Source organism: Lynx canadensis, chromosome A1 (assembly GCF_007474595.2).
Source record: "Lynx canadensis isolate LIC74 chromosome A1, mLynCan4.pri.v2, whole genome shotgun sequence".
NCBI classification, from domain to species: Eukaryota; Metazoa; Chordata; class Mammalia; order Carnivora; family Felidae; genus Lynx; species Lynx canadensis.
Window position 1 is genome coordinate 200863271 of NC_044303.2, and position 21655 is coordinate 200884925.

Genomic DNA, 21655 nt, shown 5'->3' on the forward strand with positions numbered 1-21655 from the left:
GATGGAACTGGAGAGTGTGATGCTAAGTGAAATAAGCCATACAGAGAAAGACAGATACCATATGGTTTCACTCTTATGTGGATCCTGAGAAACTTAACAGGAACCCATGGGGGAGGGGAAGGAAAAAAAAAAAAAGAGGTTAGAGTGGGAGAGAGCCAAAGCATAAGAGACTGTTAAAAACTGAGAACAAACTGAGGGTTGATGGGGGGTGGGAGGGAGGAGAGGGTGGGTGATGGGTATTGAGGAGGGCACCTTTTGGGATGAGCACTGGGTGTTGTATGGAAACCAATCTGACAATAAATTTCATATATAAAAAAAAAATAAAAAAAAATAAAAAAAAAGAAAGAAGGCCATGTGTTATGGGATTTTCCAGCTATTCTTAGGCTAGAATTGTGGGCAAAATAAGAAATGAAAAGAGGCAGATCTGGTGCATAAAATGGGGCCAGGATTGTGATATTTGGAAACCTCTAAGAGGGACACAGTGAATCACTGCTTTCAGTAGATTCCACTGATAAAAGTGAAAGGAAAGTCCTTAGAATAGGGAATAAGTAGTGCTCATTTATTTTAAAAAAGAAAGCCAGTAGAGGTTAGGTGCAAAGAATGATACTAACCAGCACTGAGAAAAGAGATTAAGGAAAGTGAGATAAAAAAGGGAACTTGCAAATCTTCTAGAACATTTTGACTCACCAAGCAGTCACAAATTTAGGTTTCTTAATATGTTCTGTCTAGTTATCTTTATTGAGTTTATTTTATTACAGCTTTTTTGCTGGTTATTACATCTACCTCAGCAAATGAAGGATGAGAAGTGTTCTACATGAAATATTCATTGGGTTTATAGCCTTAATCTTAAAAGTAAAAGCTAAAGTAAAAAGCTGGAATAAAGAGTTTTAGTGTCCATTTTATGTATTTGAAAGCATGGTGAGAGGATAAAGTGAGATTCAGCACAGGGAGGAAAAAGCTAACAGGAAGGAAGTATATGGAAAGATCTTGAGAGCAAAGACCATTTTTAAAGTGGAAGTCTCAGGATATGAGGAGAAAAAAAAGAAAGAGACAAAAGAATCTGAAGAATTGAAAACTGTTAGAAGGAAGCCAAGATGTGACTTCAGCGGGCCAGTGTGGGAAATTGCTGCTAAAGGAAATGGAGAGAGAGTTTCAAAGATTTTTGTCTGAATGGGGGAGAATAGCCCCTGGGCTTTATCACAGGGCATGACAGTTAGAAAAATCTAGCAAAGAAGGCCTCAACAAGGGTCAGAATTTATTTTAATTAGCAAGATAATTACAGTGGAGTAGAAGATGCCATTCATTGATTACCAACTCAGCACCAGGCACTTTACTCAAGTATATACAGTTCAGCTCTCACAAACAACTTTCACAAAAATCATTATCCCTATTTTACAAAAAGGGAAAGCAAGACTACAGAGACTCCCCCAAGGTCATAATATGGAGAAGAACTGAGATGTAAGGCAAGATGTATCTCCTCTTTAGAGCCCAGGCCTTTTCCCAATATTATGCTGCTTCCCATAGAATCTCTTATAGTCCAAACTATAAAGCACCTAGCAGTGGCCACCCCCATTCCCCAACACCACTCCTCCTGCTGCCCATTTTGAGTTAGAAACATTTACGTGCTCCAGATAAAGGCACTCTAAATGGGTTAAATAAAATACAGGAAAGAAACTACAGCCTATTATCTATGTGTTCAGGAAAGAAAAAGAAAATGTAAAGGTGAGAGAGACTCTGTCACTAAGAGCATTTAGGCTCTGACACAATAGATACCCTAAAGCAGCAGTTCTCAGGGTTCTCAATCTTGGGTTAACACTGGAATCATTAGGGAGCTTTAAAAAATCTTTATGTCTGGATCCTACTTTAGAGATTCTGAAGTTACTGGTATGGGTCATTGGACTTTTTCATTGGAACTCCCAAGGTGGTTACAATATGTGGAAAAGATTATGACCCAGTGCTGTACAAGGTGACATTGATAACAAGGCTCATTCATCCCAGCCTCCAAACAAACAGCATTCATCTTTGCATCATCCTATTGGTCTAGTGTCTTATACATAATAGATGCTTAATACATGTTTGGAGAGTTAACTTGATGAGCAGCAGAATAATGATGTATGTACTGCCCTGGTCCTCTATACTTGGGTACCCCATAATGCCTTTCTATCTTTAACACTCCTGGGAATCTTTTATGCTTCTTTCTAGAACAAACAAACCCCAGAAAAGGCAAGCATAAGGGAATTTCTCAATTGAGGGATATTTGTGTTCTCCCATCTGTTGCCAGTATTCTCCTTATGTGTAGGACCTCCATGCTAAAAACACATGGTAATCCCCAGGACTCTCCTCTGAGTCCCTTGGGAAAGTACCACTCCTCAGTAGATTTTGATTCCTTCAGGGAAGCTGCCCTCTGGTGGCCAGATAGGCAGCATACCTAATAGTTGAGAGCATAAACCTGGAATCAAGACTTCCTGAGTTCGAACCCTGCTGTTTACTGCTTTTGTAAGCTGGGGCAAGTTACTTGGCCTCTCTGTACATTAGTTCTTTCATCTGTCAACATGAGGGTATAATTGCATCTACTTCACAGGGATGTGGTAAGCATGTGAAATACTTAGAACAGCGGCCGGTATGTAGAAAGTGCCAAATAATTTTATACTACTATTACAGAAAGAATATTTTCTTAAGTTTATAATGTCTGTAAGCTTCTTTCAATACGTTAGAAGAGGAAGACTTTTAACAAATGTTCATAAAACTGCTTGAATTTGTAGGACTAGGCTAAGAGGATTTTCGGTTGGTGAGAAGATGTTCAGATGTTGCTCAGAATAGGTGTGGGATTACAGTGGAGATGGTTTGATTCTACTACTTGTTCTTTACCTTGTCAATTTTACTTGAGGCCAACCTCACTGGACCCAATATGTGGCCAACATTCATATGAATAAAATACATAATCAGTTATTATGAGTCCAGTAGTAATATGGAAGGTTGGACATATTCATCTTTCAGTCCCTCGTTTTCTTTGTTGTTCTTTTGCTTCCAAATAGAAATAAGGAAATAATGGCAGTTGATTCAGCTTGTGAAGAGAAGTTGGTTGATTGTGCAATGATTTTGAAGAAGTCTACATCTCATTTCCATTTCATCAGGCAAGAGGATGAGAGACAGAGTGGAGTCTTTTTGTTTGTTTGTTAATGTAGGCGCCATACCCAGCCACAAGGGCTTGAACTCAATTCCCTGAGATCAAGACCTGAGGGGAGATCAAGAGTTGGATGCTCAGCCAGCTGAACTGCCCAGGTGCCCCTGAGTGGAGTCTTTTTAAGTAGGGGGGAAAAAGTGAACTGACACATGTGCTGGGTGTGTAAAGGAGTGAAATTTATAATTCAGGAAAGCATCCAGGTTATACTTCACAAAGATTTAATTTGACAAGGAGATGATAAAATTCAGGTTGTTTAAAGAGGATATAAATGGATAGGAATCATTTATATTAAATAGTTATAAGTAATATTATACTTTAAAGGTGTAAAATAATCTTAATCCAAACAGTAGGGTTACCTCTAATTGGGACCCTGTGGTACAGATCAAAATGCCACTCCTAGCAAAGTTAAGGTCCTACTTTAGCTGTACTCTCCAAGAGATCATAGATCAAATGGTAGAATCTGAAGACTAACGATGGTTTATTTCGGGTTTCCAGCTGTGATTTTTCTGGATTTCAAAATGACTGCCTTTATATTTATTTTTTTCTCCTGGGAAAGAAGAGGAAAAAACCCTTTACTGCATTCCCACTGTCTAGTATATTAGCTGTTACAATTCCTATTGGCTGACCTTATGAAAGAGGACACTACATTTGACCAGCTCAGCTTTTCTTCCCCCTTTCTCACTATAGATGTTACTGTGCAACACACACCGAATATTGGATTAGTCTTTGAGAAGCACTGTAACATGATCTGCACAAAGAGACAAGTAACTCTACACCATTTCCTTCCAAGCTCCAATTGGCACAGATAAAAAATTCCATTATAAAATTATAATTACAGTTTGTGACTTTCTGGAAAATGCCTCATTTGGGTTTGGCTTAAAAGTTAATCTGCTGTTTTACTAAAAAAAGTAGAGCTGTTTTAACATTCCATTTTTCATGCAGTTATTAATCTATTGATTAAGTTCATAAGACCCCCCCAAATCTAAGAAGATTTGCCATCATAGTTTTATATTCATGAGTGATAAACTCATGCTTGGGATTGCTTAGAACATGATTAAAGGTATGCAGAAGAAAACCAAAGGTTTTCTTTGTTCAAAGAACAGACAATTCTCTACACATCTAACTGATTTAAAATCACCAACTCTTTTTCCTATGTTTGTTTTTGTGGACCACATGTGTAATTCAACTAAATTCTTCTAGATGTGAAAAAGAAGAAGGAGGAGGAGGAGGAGGGGGGAGGGGAGGAGAAGCCCTGACACAAAGGGACACAAAATATTTCTATTTGAGGTTATTGCTGTGTCTCAGTTTGCTAACAGAGAATCACAGAGAGGCTATATAAGTTTGAGAGAGTTTGAAATATATTGACTAGGGCACTAATGTGGAATTAATGAGTCTCCAAAAGGAGACTGATAGCTTCCATGTCCTCTCTCTTTAAACCTTGGGCTTGGATGTTTGGAACTCTTCATTATTGTGAGAAGGTAACCATCCTGGCATTTAGTGAATGGGTGTCAGGGATGCTAGACCTCCTGCAACACTGGGGTGCTCATGCCAAACTGAAAATGGTTGCACATGTCTTTCAAAAGTTCTATAAGGCGTTCATGTATGTGAAAAAGCACATTCAAACTTTTCTAAGTTGTAGTTCTTAAAGTTTGGCCTCCAGACAAACAGCGGCAGTATCATCTGAGAATTTGTTTTAAATGTGTATTTTGGGCCCCACTTTGGACCTACTGAATAAAACTTTCAGGGGTGGGAACAAGAAGTCTATGTTTTATCAAGCCTTCTGTTGAACGTTAATATTTGAGAACTGCTAATCTAGTTTAGAACTGAAAGTACATACTACTAACTTTGCCAATTTCCCAAGAATGTCAATGCTGTATATGTTGAGAGAAGATTGTCTAATGCCTTGTTCAGGACTTTACCAAGAAATGTTAATCATTTAAAAATCACACTGCTTATGTTACTAGATAGTATTATGTGAACATATGCAGTTATGTTGGTCTGCATGTGTATCTATTTTATAGCTTAACTGGTTTAAGTAACTAAACACGTCCTTACATCTTCAAGTATAATAATGGCTATGTGTTTACATATTTAAATATATATTGTTTTATATTAAATTACTTTTATTTATTCTTCAGAGTATAGTTAGGGCATTATGTTGATTAAAAAAAACTGCATGAACTGGTGCAGCCACTCTGGAAAACAGTATGGAATTTACTCAAGAAATTAAAAATAGAGCTACTCTATGATCCACCAATTGCACTACTAGGTATTTATCCAAAGGATACAAAAATGCTGATTCAAAGGGGCACATGCACCCCAATGTTTATAGCAGCACTATCAACAATAGTGAAATTATGGAAAAAGCCCAAATGTCCATCAACTGACAAATGGATAAAGAAGATGTGATATATATATATATATATATATATGTGATATATATATGATATGTATATGATATGTGATATATATATTATATATTATATATATATATATATATTAAATCATGACCTTTGCAACAATGTGGGTGGAACTGGAATGCATTATGCTAAGCGACATAAGTCAGTCAGAGAAAGACAATTCCACTCATATGTGGAATTTAAGAAACAAAACACATGACCATAGGAGAAGGGAAGGAAAAATGAGATAAAAACTGAGAGGGAGGCAAACCATAAGAGACTCTTAAATGCAAAGAACAAACTGAGGGTTGCTGGCAGTGTGTTGGGTAGGGGGATGGGCTAAATGGGTGATGGGCATGAAGGAGAGCACTTGTTGGGATGAGTACTGGGTGTTATATGTAAGTGATGAATCACTAAATTCTACTCCTGAAACCATTATTACACTATATGTTAAGTAACTTGGATTTAAATAAAATTAAAAAAAAGTCACTGAGTGCAGACTAAAAGCATAGGTTCTGCCGTCAGAACCAAAGCTCCACTGGACTTGGCCACTCACCTTTGGAGTGCTTTAACAAATGATTTAAACTCACTGTGCTTTTGTTTGTTTATCTATAAGATGGGTATTTGTAAATAATAATGCATCAAACATAAAAGAATATAATACAACTGACAGTGTTGAACTTTAACCTGAGTCCTGTGATCCTGGAAAACAGCAAAGATTAAGCTATACCCTTCCCTTTGTATTTGGGAAAACTGCTTTCTGCAAGGAACCTCCCTCACCCATATGGCATAGATAAGACTCACAGAAGCCCCTTTTTTTACCCATAACAAGACGAGACAAAGACCATCAAATTTCTGCCCCCCCCTTTTTTCGGCTCATAACTGATTACCTAAACTGCTTTGTCACCACTGATCAATCAAAACATATTAATGCTTGTTCAACAAAGGGTGGTTAAGCTGATCTCCTTCCCCAGGCCTCTGAACTTTGACCTACCCTTGGTCTGAGCCAGTCTACAGCCCCCCTTGGAGATTAGGCCAGCCTCAGGGTAAAAACACTTTCTGATTTGCTATCCAATCATACCACCTTTTCATCATACTTCCCCATACCTGAATCTCCTAGTCTAGCTCACTCCTCTCTATAAAAGAAAATGTATTCTTTCCTAATCCTTGAGACACTTGCAGATTTTAAGGTCACCGCTCTCTCCCAGTTGGAACAGTTTCTTTCCTCTCTTTGCAAAAATCCTTTAAAATAAACTCCTTCCTAATCCCAAATTTGTTTTGTATTTGAAAATTTCCTAGCACATACTTAGCACTATGAAGTTGTTACTTATTATAATTATTACTATGTGATATTTTTATCAGAAAAATAGAAACTTTGTAAAAACTGAGAACAAACTGAGGGTTGATGGGGGGTGGGAGGGAGGGGAGGGTGGGTGATGGGTATTGAGGAGGGCACCTTTTGGGATGAGCACTGGGTGTTGTATGGAAACCAATTTGTCAATAAATTTCATATATAAAAAAAAAAAAGAAAAATAGAAACTTTGTAAACTAGGTTCATGGACTTTTAACCTAAGCTATTTAAGGTAAAATATGCAAATTTATGGAATATTTAAATTATTCAAAATAACATTACATAAAATTTTAGGTAGAAAATAGTGAGAAAATATACAGGCATATCTTGAACATATTGCAGATTTGGCTCCAGACCACTGCAATACACTGAATATTGCAACAAAGTGAGTCAAGTGAATTTTTGGTTTCCCAGTGCATATACAAATTATGTTTACACTGTACTGAAGTCTTTGTTGTATACCATAGTATTATGTCTAAAAAACAATGTGCATACCTTAATGAAAACATTTTATTTTTAAAAACAAACAAACAAACAAACTGGATGAAGGAAGCTGTTTTTTTTTTTAACAGTTTTATTTTAGGCTAGCATATTGCACAATTATTTGTTTAAAAGATGGTGGAGAGTTGGGTCTAATAGAATTGAGAACCACTGTTGTAGGAGATTGATGAGAACCTGTAAAGTTAGTTACGGAATATTGGAGATACCCAAGATCACCATATTTATCTCAGAAAATAACTGGATTCCAGGTTTCTGATATTCCCTTACCAGAAGAGTTGACGGAGAAGCATTTGAATCCTAGGCAGGAAACTTAATGCCTTACAAACTGAGCTACTACCCATAATGTAAAAGAAAAACAACAAAAAGAGGATTGTCCTATTTGCCTCATATTTTTAAAACAAAATAAACAGAACACTATTATTTATAGTGTTCTCTTTTTCCTTCTCTGAAATCCTCTTTTCTTCTCTTTCTCTCTTTCTTTCTACAGGAAAAGTATTATCATGAGTTAGGTGTTTAGACAATCTATGTGGTTATACGTTCATTGCGTATATACACACTCATAAACAATAGTTTTATATTTTTTATCTTTACTTAATACCATGTCATATATAACATCGCACAATTTGTTCTTTTTGTTATTTATGAAGATCTACTCATGATATTTACAGATCTCATCATTTACTGAGTTTTCTGTGTATTACTCCATCCTATCAATATACAAGTTATGGAACCTTCTCCTTTTAAAGGATAAATATCCTTAATCCATACAAACACATACAAGGATGTGTGTGTGTGTGTGTGTGTGTGTGTGTGTCCCATTTCTGGACTAGTCTTTTACATGTTTTTGTAGTTTATTTGTCTTTTCAAAGACCAGCTTTTGTTTTATAATCACTATTACTCTTTTGTTTGGCTTTTTATATTATTAATATCTACTCTCATCTTTATCATTGTCTTCCTCCTCATTTGCTTTACTTTTTCTATCTTTTTTTTTTTTTTCAACGTTTATTTATTATTTTTTTTGGGACAGAGAGAGACAGAGCATGAACGGGGGAGGGGCAGAGAGAGAGGGAGACACAGAATCGGAAACAGGCTCCAGGCTCTGAGCCATCAGCCCAGAGCCCGACGCGGGGCTCGAACTCATGGACCGCGAGATCGTGACCTGGCTGAAGTCGGACGCTTAACCGACTGCGCCACCCAGGCACCCCAACTTTTTCTATCTTCTTTAATGTGTAATTCATTGATTTAAATTTTTATATTAAAAATGCATTCAAGACAATAAAGTTATTTCTAGTTACATTAGCCCCATTATATAAGTTTCAAAACAGTATTTCTGTTATTAAGTTTAAATATTTCAAAATTTCCATTGCAGTTTTTTCTTTGATGAATTTGTTTTTCAAGTGTGACTTCAGTTTACATATACACATTGCATTGGTGCTAATTTAACTGCATATTGGGCAGAGAACACTAACAATGTAATATTGACTCTTTGGGACTTGTCAAATAGAGCTTTCCAACCATAAATAGATTAAAGGTATGTGAATGTGTTGATTTCATCAGCTCTTGGCACAGCAAAGTAGGGCTTGGGATGGACAGAGCCAGTCACTGCAGCCACAAGCATCGTCAAGGTTGTAAAGTTGGGAAGGACAGACACTATGGTATAATACAGGAGTGATTTCTGTAAATGTTCCGAGTACACTTAATACTTGATTTTCTGTAAAAATCAAGACTGTTAATTTTCTTGTTCAAATTCTGTCTATCCTTACTATTTCCTCTGATTTATCCATCAGTTTCTCAGAGAAGCATATTAAAAACTCTCACCAGTATTATGACCCTGGCCATTTTGCTTATACATCTGTCAGGTTTTGCTTTATCTATATTAGGAAAATGTTGTAGAAGGCTTACAGGTTAATGATTGATATCCTTGGTGAATTATTCCTTTTTGGTTTTATTAATGATTATATCTTAAATTTCATTTTGTTATTAATATTTCCATATCAGCATTCTTTTGTAAATATTTGTCTAGTCTACTTTTGTCTATTTTCAATTTACTTGTATAATGTTGCTTTTAGTGTGTCATTTGTCATCTGAACCAGGACTTTAGAGACTAAAGGGCATGTTACTAATATGTTAGCATAATTGGTGAAATTCACAATGGTCTGGAGCAAACTGGGTCATGTGAACTTACTCATAAATAGCATATAACTGGATTTTATTTGCAATAAAATGTGATATTCTATTTGTATTTTTTTATTTTTAATGTTTATTTATTTATTTTGAGAGAGAGGGAGTGACTGTGAGCAGGGGAGAGGCAGAGAGAGAGAGAGACAGAGACAGAGAGAGAGAGAAAGAGAGAGAGAGAATCCCAAGCAGGCTCTGTGCAGTCAGCGTAGAGACCAATGTGGTGCTTGATCCCACAAACCATGAGATCATGACCTGAGCTGAAATCAAGAGTCAGATGCACAACTGACTGAGCCACCTAGACACCCCTGATATTCTACTTTTAGAGCAGATGTAACCAATTCATAGTCTGCAATTATTGCCTTCTTGGGTATTTATTTGGATATTTTTTTTGTTTGGATATTTTCAATATAATTTATTGAATTGCATAATTGTATAATGCTGCCTCCCTCCTTTTTTCTCCTTGGTTTCCTCCCTTTTTTTTGTTTTTGATTGACAGAATTTCTCTCTTTTCCTGTTTTCTACTGGTTTTTAGATTATCCATTTGATTTAACTTTTAAAATAATGGCTTATCTTAAATTTAACTTGTATATTTAACTGAATCTTTATGCCCTTCAATATCTATATAATACAAGGATCTCAGAAATATTTAATTTATCCCATATTATTGTTGTCTGGTATTTTAATTCTAACATGCTTTAACATTGAGTCGCATTTAATTATTAATATATTTTATAGGCAGTAGTTACATATTTACCAACTAACAAAAAAAGTTAATTCCTTGCATTCTTTCCTTCTGGTTTCAATTTTTTTGCTTGTTGAATCACCTGTTTTAGTATCTCTTTTAACAAAGGCCTACCAAATCATGAACTGTTTATGTATATTTGAAAATATCTGGATTTCATTTTCTAAAGTAAGCACTATTGTTTTCTACTTTCATTTTATAAATGAGTAATCTGAGTCACTGGTTGGATAAATACATTTCTCAGACTGGGAAATTCTTAAAAGCTACCAACAGTGAAGGCCAAAGGCAATGGAAAATATGATCTGAAGGTAGAATAATTGCTTCTTTAACATTCTATTTTTAGCTGACATTCACGGATGAAAAATATGTTGTCTAATTATTTTGCTCTATTGGATAATTAATCTTTTTTTTGTAAGTTTTTTTTAATGTTTATTTTTATTTTTGAGACAGCACAAGCAGGGGAAGGGCAGAGAGAGGGGAACAGAGGATCCAAAGCAGGCTCTGTACTGACAGCAGTGAACTTGAACCCACAAACTGTGAGATCATGACCTGAGCTGAAGTCAGATGCTCAACCGACTGAGCCACTCAGGTGCCTCCCTGTTTTTGGTAAGTTGAAAGATTTTTATTTGATAGTCTGCAGGTTCATTTAGATGAGTCCGGGTATGGATTTGATTTTCTTTTCCTGCTGGTGACTTGGTGTGCTCCTGCAAGTTGAGATTCCATATATTTTGAATGAAAGCCTTTAATTCTATTTCTTCCTTCAATAACCCTTCCGAATGGGCCACGGGACCTTCCCATTCTATCTTTCATGTCTCTACATTTGTCATTTTGTACTAAAATCTGGATGATTTCCTTCAGTCAGGTTTTCAATGTATTCATTTATATTTTCTTTGTGTCTATTCTTGTGTTCAACTCACTGATATTTCTAAAATTTTATAAATGTGTGCGGGGAAGGGTTATCTCTCCCAGTGTGAGTTGCTTAAATCCTCCACATTTCCAAGAAAGACCTGTTTTCAGAATTGGCCCTTGGACAGCTCCTGGTAGTTGAACTCTGAGTCCTTGGGCTATTCTTCCTGATAAGAGCATTTTTTTGTATGCTTGGAGTGTTAGGCTCCACAATACCAATTTGATCAGAGAGTTCGTGCTAACAAATGTGATTCGTGGTGAACCTCTGTTTTTGCTCTGTGCGGATGGGGTCTAAATAGCTGAAATGAGTCTACAGCATGCCTATGTGATTTGACATCCTAGAAAACCTCTGGAGACAAGGCTCGAGTGACATTTCACATGTGTTATTACACATTGTCGTTGGCATAACTAAGTGCATCTTTGTGCACTGGGAGGGGACACCTGGAAGCTTGCATCTGTTTTCTCTTGGATTTCACCCCATCTGCCTTTTCCTTTGCTCATTTTTAGCTACAGCCTTTTGCAATAACAAACTGAAGCCATGAGCATAACTGTTTTTCTGAGTCCTGTGGGTCCTTCAAGTGAATTATCGAGCCTGCAGGAAGTGTTGGGGACTCCCCATATAAAATATATTTCTCTTTCTTACACATTCCATTCCATATAGTCCATTTTCTAACTAGTCTTTTTTCACACTTTTAATACCATGAAAAAATTTGCTTCTATTTTTCTTGTAGACCATTTTAAACTTAATGATTTGAAGCTTCTCTCTGATTTAAAAAAATTGTTTTAATGTTTATTTTTGAGAGCTACAGAGAGAGAGAGAGAGAGAGAGAGCGAGCACAATCAGGGTAGGGGAAGAGAGAGACGGAGTCACAGAATCCGAAGCAGGTTCCAGGCTCTGAGCTGTCAGCACAGAGCCCCAGGCGGGGCTGGAACTCATGAGCTATTGAGATCATGACCTGAGCTGAAGTCGGCTGCTTAATGGACTGAGCCACCCAGGCGCCCCTTCTCTCTGATTTTTTTAAACTTACTTTTTCTCATTTGCCTGCAAAATTTTCTGTTGTTGATCCTACTGATCCCCTATCCCTCCCCATGATTGCCTAGAATGCAATCATTAGCAGTCAGCTACATATTCAGTTCCAACTGATTCCTTAGCACTGGTACCCAGGGCTGTAGAAACATCTCTAAAAGGTGGAATTAAATTTACCTACATTAGATATCCAGGAGTTTTTCTGATCATGGACCAGTTTGTATAATACAATTTCTGTCTGATATGAATTAAAATTTAAATTCACATAGAAAATAGAATTAGAGTTCTGACATCATTTTATAAAAATCTTCCCCTTCTTTACTTCTCTGGGCTTCAGCAGACATTTTGACTACTTTTCCAGGCTAATGGGTGGCATTTAAAGCCTTTTCTAATCTTTGTTTCATTGGTTTAATGAAAGTTGGGAAAGAGTATGGAAGATCTTTTCACCTTCTTCCATGTTTAACTAGACTGTTTCAATGTTTAATGTACTGAGATAACTCTGCTATAAGCCATTTTCTTCTAGGTTCAGCTGTCTTAAACCATAAAAATACTTAATCAAGAGTCCAGTATACTTTTTAAATCAGTTTTTTTACATTTATTTATTTATTTTGAGAGAGAGAGAGAAAGAGAGAGACAGAGAAAAGTGAATGAATGAATCCCTGCACCTTCAATGCAGAGCCTGACGTGGGCCATGAGATCGTGACCGGAGTCAAAATCAAGAGTCAGGTGGTCAACCGAGTCACCCAAGTGCCTCTAAATCAGATTTTATGATTTTTAAAATTTTTCCTATATTATCTGAATGGCATCTTGTTTTAGTATCAACTTCCCCCCCCTTTTTATTATCTGTTGAAAGTTTAATGTTACACACATGGGTATAATTCTTTTGTGTGTAGGATAAGGAGAGCCAAAATTATTAAGAGATTATCAATTTATTATTATTATTGCTATTATTAGTGAGCTCACTCTTCGAATACCATTTTGTCTATCTTAGTTTCTTCTTTCTTCTTTTTTTTTAAAATACTTATTTCTGAGAGAGAGGAGAAAGAGAGACAGAGCATGAGTGGGGGAGGAGCAGAGAGAGAGGGAGATACAGAATCCAAAGCAGGCTCCAGGCTCAGAGCTGTCAGTACAGAGCCTGATATGGGGCTTGAACTCACAAACCATGAGATCATGACCTGAGCTGAAGTCAGATGCTTAATTGAGCCCCCCAGGAGCCCCCCAGATGCCACCACTTTAGATAAGCAGCAGAGTGCCCTCTGGCACAGGTGGCACCACTCTAGACAACTAGTCTATATTAGTTGCTTATAAACCCAGGGTCCAATCTTGTTTTTATAAGAATTCTTTATTCATAGCTCAACTAAGAATATAAAGAGAGCACTATGCACTAGCTTCCAAAGAATTTGTATGTCTAATCTCTCAAGAATGTAAATAGTTAATTATAAATATGGTTGGAGGTCAGAAGTATGAATTGATAGAACTATTTCTAAAAAGGGAAAGAATATTAAAGAAAAAAATGCATAAATGGATAAAATTTTAATAAATTCATTCTATCAGTTGCCATGGAGGATGGTATATGGGCAAAAAGTGGATAGATTTCCCAGGAAGGGATATCAAAATTCTTATACAGCAAGTATGTGAAATTGAAGAGGAAGTCAGAATATCTAAACATTACAAAAACCCTAGGGAATGGCATGGTTTCAGGGTTTTAAGTGGCCAAAAATATAAGCAAAACTTTAGAAATAAATCTGTAGTTTCATAAAGACGAAAAACATAGATCAAAAGAGCAAATGTTTACTTTTGGTAAGATTTAGGGGTTATCACTAGTATTTAGATTCAAAGTTAGTATGGAGACAGGTATATTTTGGAATGTTTTTCTATAAACATAACACTTTTCCAATTCTTGTAGCCTTTTTATGGGTGATAGCAGTTATTACCTCTCAAGCATGTGAAAATAAAGGACAGAGACATTAATAAGACTTAGTAATCAAAATAGTATGGTACTGGCACAGAAAAATGGAAAAGAACAGAAAATCCAGAAATAGACCCACAATTACATGGTCAATTAATCTTCAACAAAGCAGGAAAAAATAGCCAATGGGAAAAAAGACAGTATCTTCAACAAATGGTTGTGGGAAAACTGGACAACAACATGCAAAAGAAGGACTGGACCACTTTCTTACACCATACACAATAATAAATTCAAAATGGATTAAAGACCTAAACATGAAATCTGAAGCCAAAAAAATCCTAGAAGAGAATACAGTAACTTCTTGACATTGGCCATAGTAGCATCTTTCCAGATATGTCGACTCCTGAGGCCAGGGAAACAAAAGCAAAAATAAACTATTAAAACCACATCAAAATATAAAGCTTCTGCACAGTGAAGGAAATAATTAATAGAACTAAAAGCCAACCTAAGGGATGGAAGAATATATTTGCAAATGACGTGTCTGATAAAGGGTTAGTATCCAAAATCTATAAAGAACTTATAAAACTCACCCCTCCCAAATAAAATAACCCAATTAAAAAATAGGCAGAATACATGAACAGACATTTCTTTAAAGAAGACATACAGATGCTGACAGACACATAAAAAGATGCTTATCATCACTTATCAAGGAAAACTACGATGAGATATCACATCACATCTATCAGACTGGGTAAAATCAACAACATAAGAAACAACAAATGTTGGTGAGGATGTAAAGAAAAAGGAACATTCATGCATTGTTGGTGGGAATCCAAACTGGTATAGCCATTATAGAAAACCGTACGGAGGTACAGAACTACCTTATGATCCAGTGATTGCACTACTGGGTATTTACCCAAAGAATACAAAAACACTAATTCAAAGGGATACATGCATCCTTATGTTTTTGGCAGCATTATTTACAATAGCCAAGATATGGAATCAGCCCAGATGTCCACCAACTGATGAAAGGTTAAAGAAGATGTGATAAATATATATAATGTAATATTATTCAGCCATAAAAAAGAAAAAAAATTGCTATTTGCAGTGACATGGAGCTAGAGATTATCATGTTAAGTGAAATAAATCAGAGAAAGACAAATACCATATGATTTCACTCATACGTGGATTTTAAGAAACAAAACAAAGGAAAAATAATAAGAGACAGAGTGAAAGAAACAGACTCTTAATTGTAGAGAACAATCTGATGGTTACCAGAGGGGAAGGGGAGGGAAGGGATGGGTTAAATAGATGATGGGGATTAAGGAGGGCACCTGTCATGGATGAGCATAGGATGATTAATGGAAGTGTTGAATCACTATATTGTACACCTGAAACTAATATAACACTGTATGCTAACTAACTGGAATTAAAATAAAAACTTAAAAAAATTCTTAATAATTTTAGGACATTGACATGATATGTTTATTTTTCTACCTATCAGAGTAGATGCCAGTTCCAAATTTGTGTGTGTGTAAGAAAGAATAATTTTTAAAAAAGATAGAACTCATACATTTCATACTTACGAAATGTTATGCTTAGTTATTTAGTATGTCCAAAGGTTTTTCCAAGTCTTTAATAATGAATGTGGTGTGAAATTAAGAGAGACTATTGGGATAAGGAAGATGATAACATTGGAAAATATAAATAAAAAAATATATTCATATGTTTATTTCATTGCCCTAAAATATTTCCCTTGATATTTTCCCATATTAACTACCATCTGGATGTGTTCCTATCTGTCCCACATTTTCATGTTAGATTTTCCAGTGGATTCTGTTTTGTATTATGCCCTTTACTCCTTCATGTGACCCTTACTAGCTTTTTTTTCCTATGTATGTAATTCCAGGCAGTTTTCTTCCTGTTTGTATTTCCCTCAATTTATACTGTTGTAGACAGTCTAGCCCAAGGTGTTTGTTTGTTTGTTTGTTTGTTTGTTTTTTAATGTCTACTCATATATCTAGATCCTGTAGAAGATCCTCTGATTTCAGTCCTTTTCCTTCCACTTAAGGCCCATTTCACCTACTCTCTGGCAGAAATTTCTTTGAAATAAAATAAAACTGAATTAAAAAGAATAAAATACATCTAAGCATATCACATAAATCTACATATGTGATAAAATTGCATAAAACTAAACACACATACGTATACAAATCAGTGTGTGTTTTTATAAGGGCATATATTTATAAGGCTGTTGGGTTGTATCAGTGTAACTTTCTTGGTTGTGATTTTGTACTATAGCTATATAAGATGTTACCATTGGAGGATGAAGGGTAAAGGATCCACAGAATCTCTGTGTATTACTTTTTACAACTACTTGTGAGTCTAAAGTTATTTCTAAATTAGAAGTTTGCAAAAAGACATATATGTAAAACATAATTGAGTTTTAGAGTTTTGCTTTGTATCTTCTGCTGAATTGGTTATCTTGGACAAGACTACAAATCATCATCTAGCACCTTCACTGCACCCCCGTCCTGTTTTCAAGTACAGCAAATTAAATGTTATAGGCATCTTGATCCTTCAAGTGAATCCATTCATAAATCTTAAGTTACTTTTCAATCACTCACCTATTCACTGTCAGTCAATAAATCTTTATTAAATCCACCTTTATGAACCAGGAACCCTTGTAGGCAGGCACTAGAATTATAAGCAATGAATTTTTTTCCTGGCTTTAATGAAGTTTATTTTCCTGAATGAAAAGTATTTGTGGTATATGAAGATCTACTGAGTTTGTAGTTTCAGTTTGCTCTTATTTGCAGGCTACTTCATTGGCACTGTCTTAATTTATTCTATGATACATCCAAGTGCATCTTTTCAAACACAATCATTGTTTTCAGGTATAGAAATCTCAAGATTAAAAATAAGCATTGGGGAGCTTGAGTGGCTCAGTCGGTTAAGCAGCAGACTCTTGATTTCAGCTCAGGTCTTGGTGTCATGGTTTGTGAGTTCGAGCCCCACATTGGGCTCCACACATAGTGTATGGAGCCTGCTTCTGATTCTCTCTCTCCATTCTTCCCCAGCTCATGCCTGCTCTCTCTCAAAAATAAATAAACTTTAAAAAAGAAATAAGCATCAAAACCCATAAAAATATCAGAAATTGAAGGGAAATATAGATCTAACTTGTAGTCGAGACAGAATATTGATGAACCAAGAAAAGTGTTTCATTTGAAAAGCCTGTTTGTGATAAATAAAATGACTCACCTCATCAAATAGAGATCTTTAGGCAAAGCTGCTTCCATAAACCACAACTGATAAGAGATGGAATTTCACTAAATTCTTAAGAGATTACAGACTGTTTTTAGCCTCAAATATACTCATTATTTCATACCTGGATATATCCAACAACATTTTAAACTAAAATTGGATTACATGAGATAGGTTTAATTCTATTTTTATTTTGGAGTGTGCGTGGGGGAATAAAAAGGAAGAAAAATGAGAAAACAGCTTCTCTCTAATTGAATACATTTACTTATACTTCCATGTTTATGGATATATATCACTAAGTGAGACACTAAAACTTCAAAATTTGTAGTATGGCTCCAGTTGTGATGATGACTATCTCTGCTCTTTGGTGTTTATATTTTCTTAGGTCAACACAGGACATTCCTTTCGGGATTTGTTTTCCAGGTGTTTTTCAGCCTCTGTTTTGTAAAGCATTTTTCTTGTGATAAAGAAAACTTATCTGTAAAATACAGTGATAACATTACTAGTCTCGCAAACATTGGCCCATCGAAAATACGGGATTTCATGAAAGCTACTAGGGGCAATAAATGACATATGATAGAATCCGTATGTGTTTCATTCACTGGAATTTTTTTCTTTGATTACTATTATAGACTGTGGGTATGAGACTTGAAGTCAACTTTTATAGTCTCTATCTTTCCCTTTCTACCACAGAAAGACTCTGTAGACTAACTGCTTGTGCTTAACATGGCTCATGGTAAAAGAACCTGAGCTAACGTGCTGTAACTTGCACAGCCACCGCTCTTGGACCTCAAGACTCTTCCCCTTTTCACTCCATTTTATTCCATTTACAAACCTCAGCCTGGCTTATTTTCTATACTGGATTACATGGTCAGTTAGTTGTTTGTTGTTTGTTTTTTCACCAATTCCATCCTAACCCTGACCCTAACCCTAACCCTTTCCCCTTTGTCTTTCAACAAAATTCTTCCTATAGACCAACAACACTGTATCAATCCTTAAATCTGGTGGAGAAAAACATATAAACGATTGTATCATTGGCACCAGAAATTCAGTTTGCAGCCTCAGTGGTTTCTTTAACATCAAAATCTTTCATTTTTACTATTCAAAACTATAGAATTATCTTCCAATCTTTCTAAGGGGATTTGACCATTATTGTGGCTCTCAGGACACATTTTTTTGTTGTTGAATGGTATGGAACATTCCCACGTTTTGCTAGAGTGCATCTTGGAAGTTGCTTTGGAAAGCAAATATGGTAGAGATAGTTTAGCTTTTTTTTTTCCCCAAAAAAAGCCATTTTGTAAACTGTGGTCATTCTATTCTATCACCAAACTCTTGACTGCATTTACACCTGGGCTTTGAAGAACCAGCTGCTGAAAGTGATAAATCAGCAGTTGAAAATGATGAATGAGAGACCCATTGGAGTTCCAAGTGAAATATAGGTGCTTTTCAACAATGTTAGATTGGTAACTGGACATGGCAAGGAGTGGTGACTGCTGGTAAAATGTTTAAATAAATATATATTATAGTAGCAATTATACTTACTTATTTGAATTCTATTTGAAGTTCTCTTATTATTATAACATGTGGGGTTTTTATTTTGAGGAGCAGTACTAACAATAAATCAGAACTAACATTTATTGAGTGTCAATTATGTGCCAAGCCCAGTGCTAGGCTGGGGAGCATTAGCTATGAAATGCCTAGTTCATTAGCTATGAAATGCCACTTATGGAAAATTATGATCTGCTTTCTATACTATTGTACTATCTTTAGATATAACAGGCATTCTGGATTTTAAAACCTATCTATAATGTTTCCAGTGTGGTTTATGCTTACTCAAATGGAATATTTTTCAGCTTGTTCCTTTCCAACTGCTACTTATACACCTGTCATTCATGGCTCTTTCTACTCTGATTTTGATTTATTCAATTTGCCAGTGTTCCCTGGTTACTAGTCCATGTAATGGTCTGTTCATTTGTACATAAACATTTATACAAGATGGAAAAGTTGAAGTGATTTAAATTTGGACCATTTTTTTTTTCCAGCATGAATTGTGTGTCGCTACAGTACTTCAACGAAAGGTTATTCATTGGTTTACTCTCTGCTTTTTTATAGCTTCCAGGCATGTTTAATATCTGTGATTGACTGAATTTTTCAGGTTAACATCTGCATTTAATCACAAGTTATTACCCATTTCCTCGACTGGTCAGCGTAACATTTCAATCACTCCTTCCTTCTTTCTCCACCCGTGTAGTAAAAGATTCAAAGTCAGTTATACTTTCTCTCTTTCACAGCCATGGAGCTGCACTTAAATAATATTTAAGAAAGTTATATTTCTTTTGAAGTGGTCACAGGAAGCATATGCTTAGTGTATATAAACAGAGAGAGAGAGTTGAGGCACTGATTTGGAAGGCTTGGTTGATTTATAGAGCTCTTGTATCTACATAGAAACATTTTGCTTCAGCAAGAAATGAAAGGCTCTATTGGGCTCCACTAACCTCACAGCTCCTGTCCAACACACTGAGATTTAAAGAGCAAGGCTTCTTTCAACTTCTCATTGCCCTTACTTTTTTAGAATGGTTCAGCAAACGTCTGAGAGGTCTCTGTTTTAGCTTAAACACTTCTTGTCTCACTTTCCAAACTTTAATTTTTCAAAGTCATTTGATCATGGAGAACAAAACCTTAAGGATTAGCCATACTTCAGGTAAAAGGAACTCATTCCAGTTCTTTTCCCCACTGAACAGGATCATTCAAACAGATTCTCCCATTTTTCTCTGAGTTCTCCATAAACCTGTCATAAATGATTCAATTTAAGGAAGAAAAATATTAAAGCTGAACAGCTAAACATGTGGTCATGTCTGGCCACTATATTTTTGGCAAAACTTGACCTAATCCAGGAATTTGCATGTCTTCCAAAGTTGAGTATTTTTGTTGGGGAAGGAAAGAAGGGGGTAGAACGCGAACAACTATCCTGGGATTTTAATTGATTGAGAAGTAGGGCATGAGCAATATTCTCTCCCCCCCCCCAAGTATGGAGGATACTGGACTATGATTAAAAACTATGAAGGGAATATGCGAAATTCATACATTTTATCTAATCAAATACATCTCACAATTATGTTATTCTGACATATTTAATAATGAGCATGGATCACTGTTGTTCTAGGAAGTTTTTAGGCACAATATACATAAAATTGTGCATAATGATCGAAATTAACATCCCTTATATATAGTCAAAACCCTCATTATTTTTCCCAATTTACTTAGAAACAATGGAAAAAATTGTGTGAAAGACCTTAATTGCCTTAATTTCAGGAATGACATCTTGTTCATCATTTTATCACCAAAGTCAAATACATTGGCTGATGATCAGCAGATACTCAAAGTTCATACAAAAATGAATAGAGTATGGGGTATGTAACTGCTCTCTACCCTTCAAGGTTCAAGTAGCTGTGAATAGTATGTGGAAAGAATGTCAACATTCTCCAGGTGGGGCCAGAGGTACCTGAGGCGGGGGGACTTGGAGAGCAAATGGGGATAAATTTTACCTTTAGACCATTTAGAAGTCTTGGAGCCCTGGAAAGTTGGGAAATGAGCACCTGGGGAACTTGGTGAAGGAAGGAATAGAGCATGGCCTGCCAGTTACATGGACATGAGATGCTAGAGTACAATTTGCAGAAGCAGAATGTAAGCCCTTCTAGCACATGCATCCCAGGAGCAGGAGACCTTCTGGGGGAGAAAAGCCAAGAACCATTCTTTCTGGCTGTGACCACTGAGTTTCCTGGAATCAAACGTACCAGGTTCACATGTAGAGTTGACTTTCTGGTGACATTTCCGTGTCCATGCAAAAATGCTCTTTATTTATGCACTCTTCCCTAATGAGTTCAGGTACAGCTTCAGAATCTCTTTCAACATAGGACTTCAGGCAGCAACTATCAATGCACTTGGATTTTAGAAAAAAAAAAACAACCCTTGCCCTAATAACAGGGACAATAGGAAATACTTTCTGCTTCTACTTAATTTCCCCTTGCCTGTCCCCAACATAAGTTCCCTTAGTCAGTCTGCTCACTGAAATGTGAGATCACCTTCAACAATTAGAAAGTTAAGTCAATGCTTACACATCATTCCACCTTTCTTCCTGTCTGTTCCCTCTTCCTGCACTCTCTCTGTCATCCCTTATGCTCATGCCTCCTC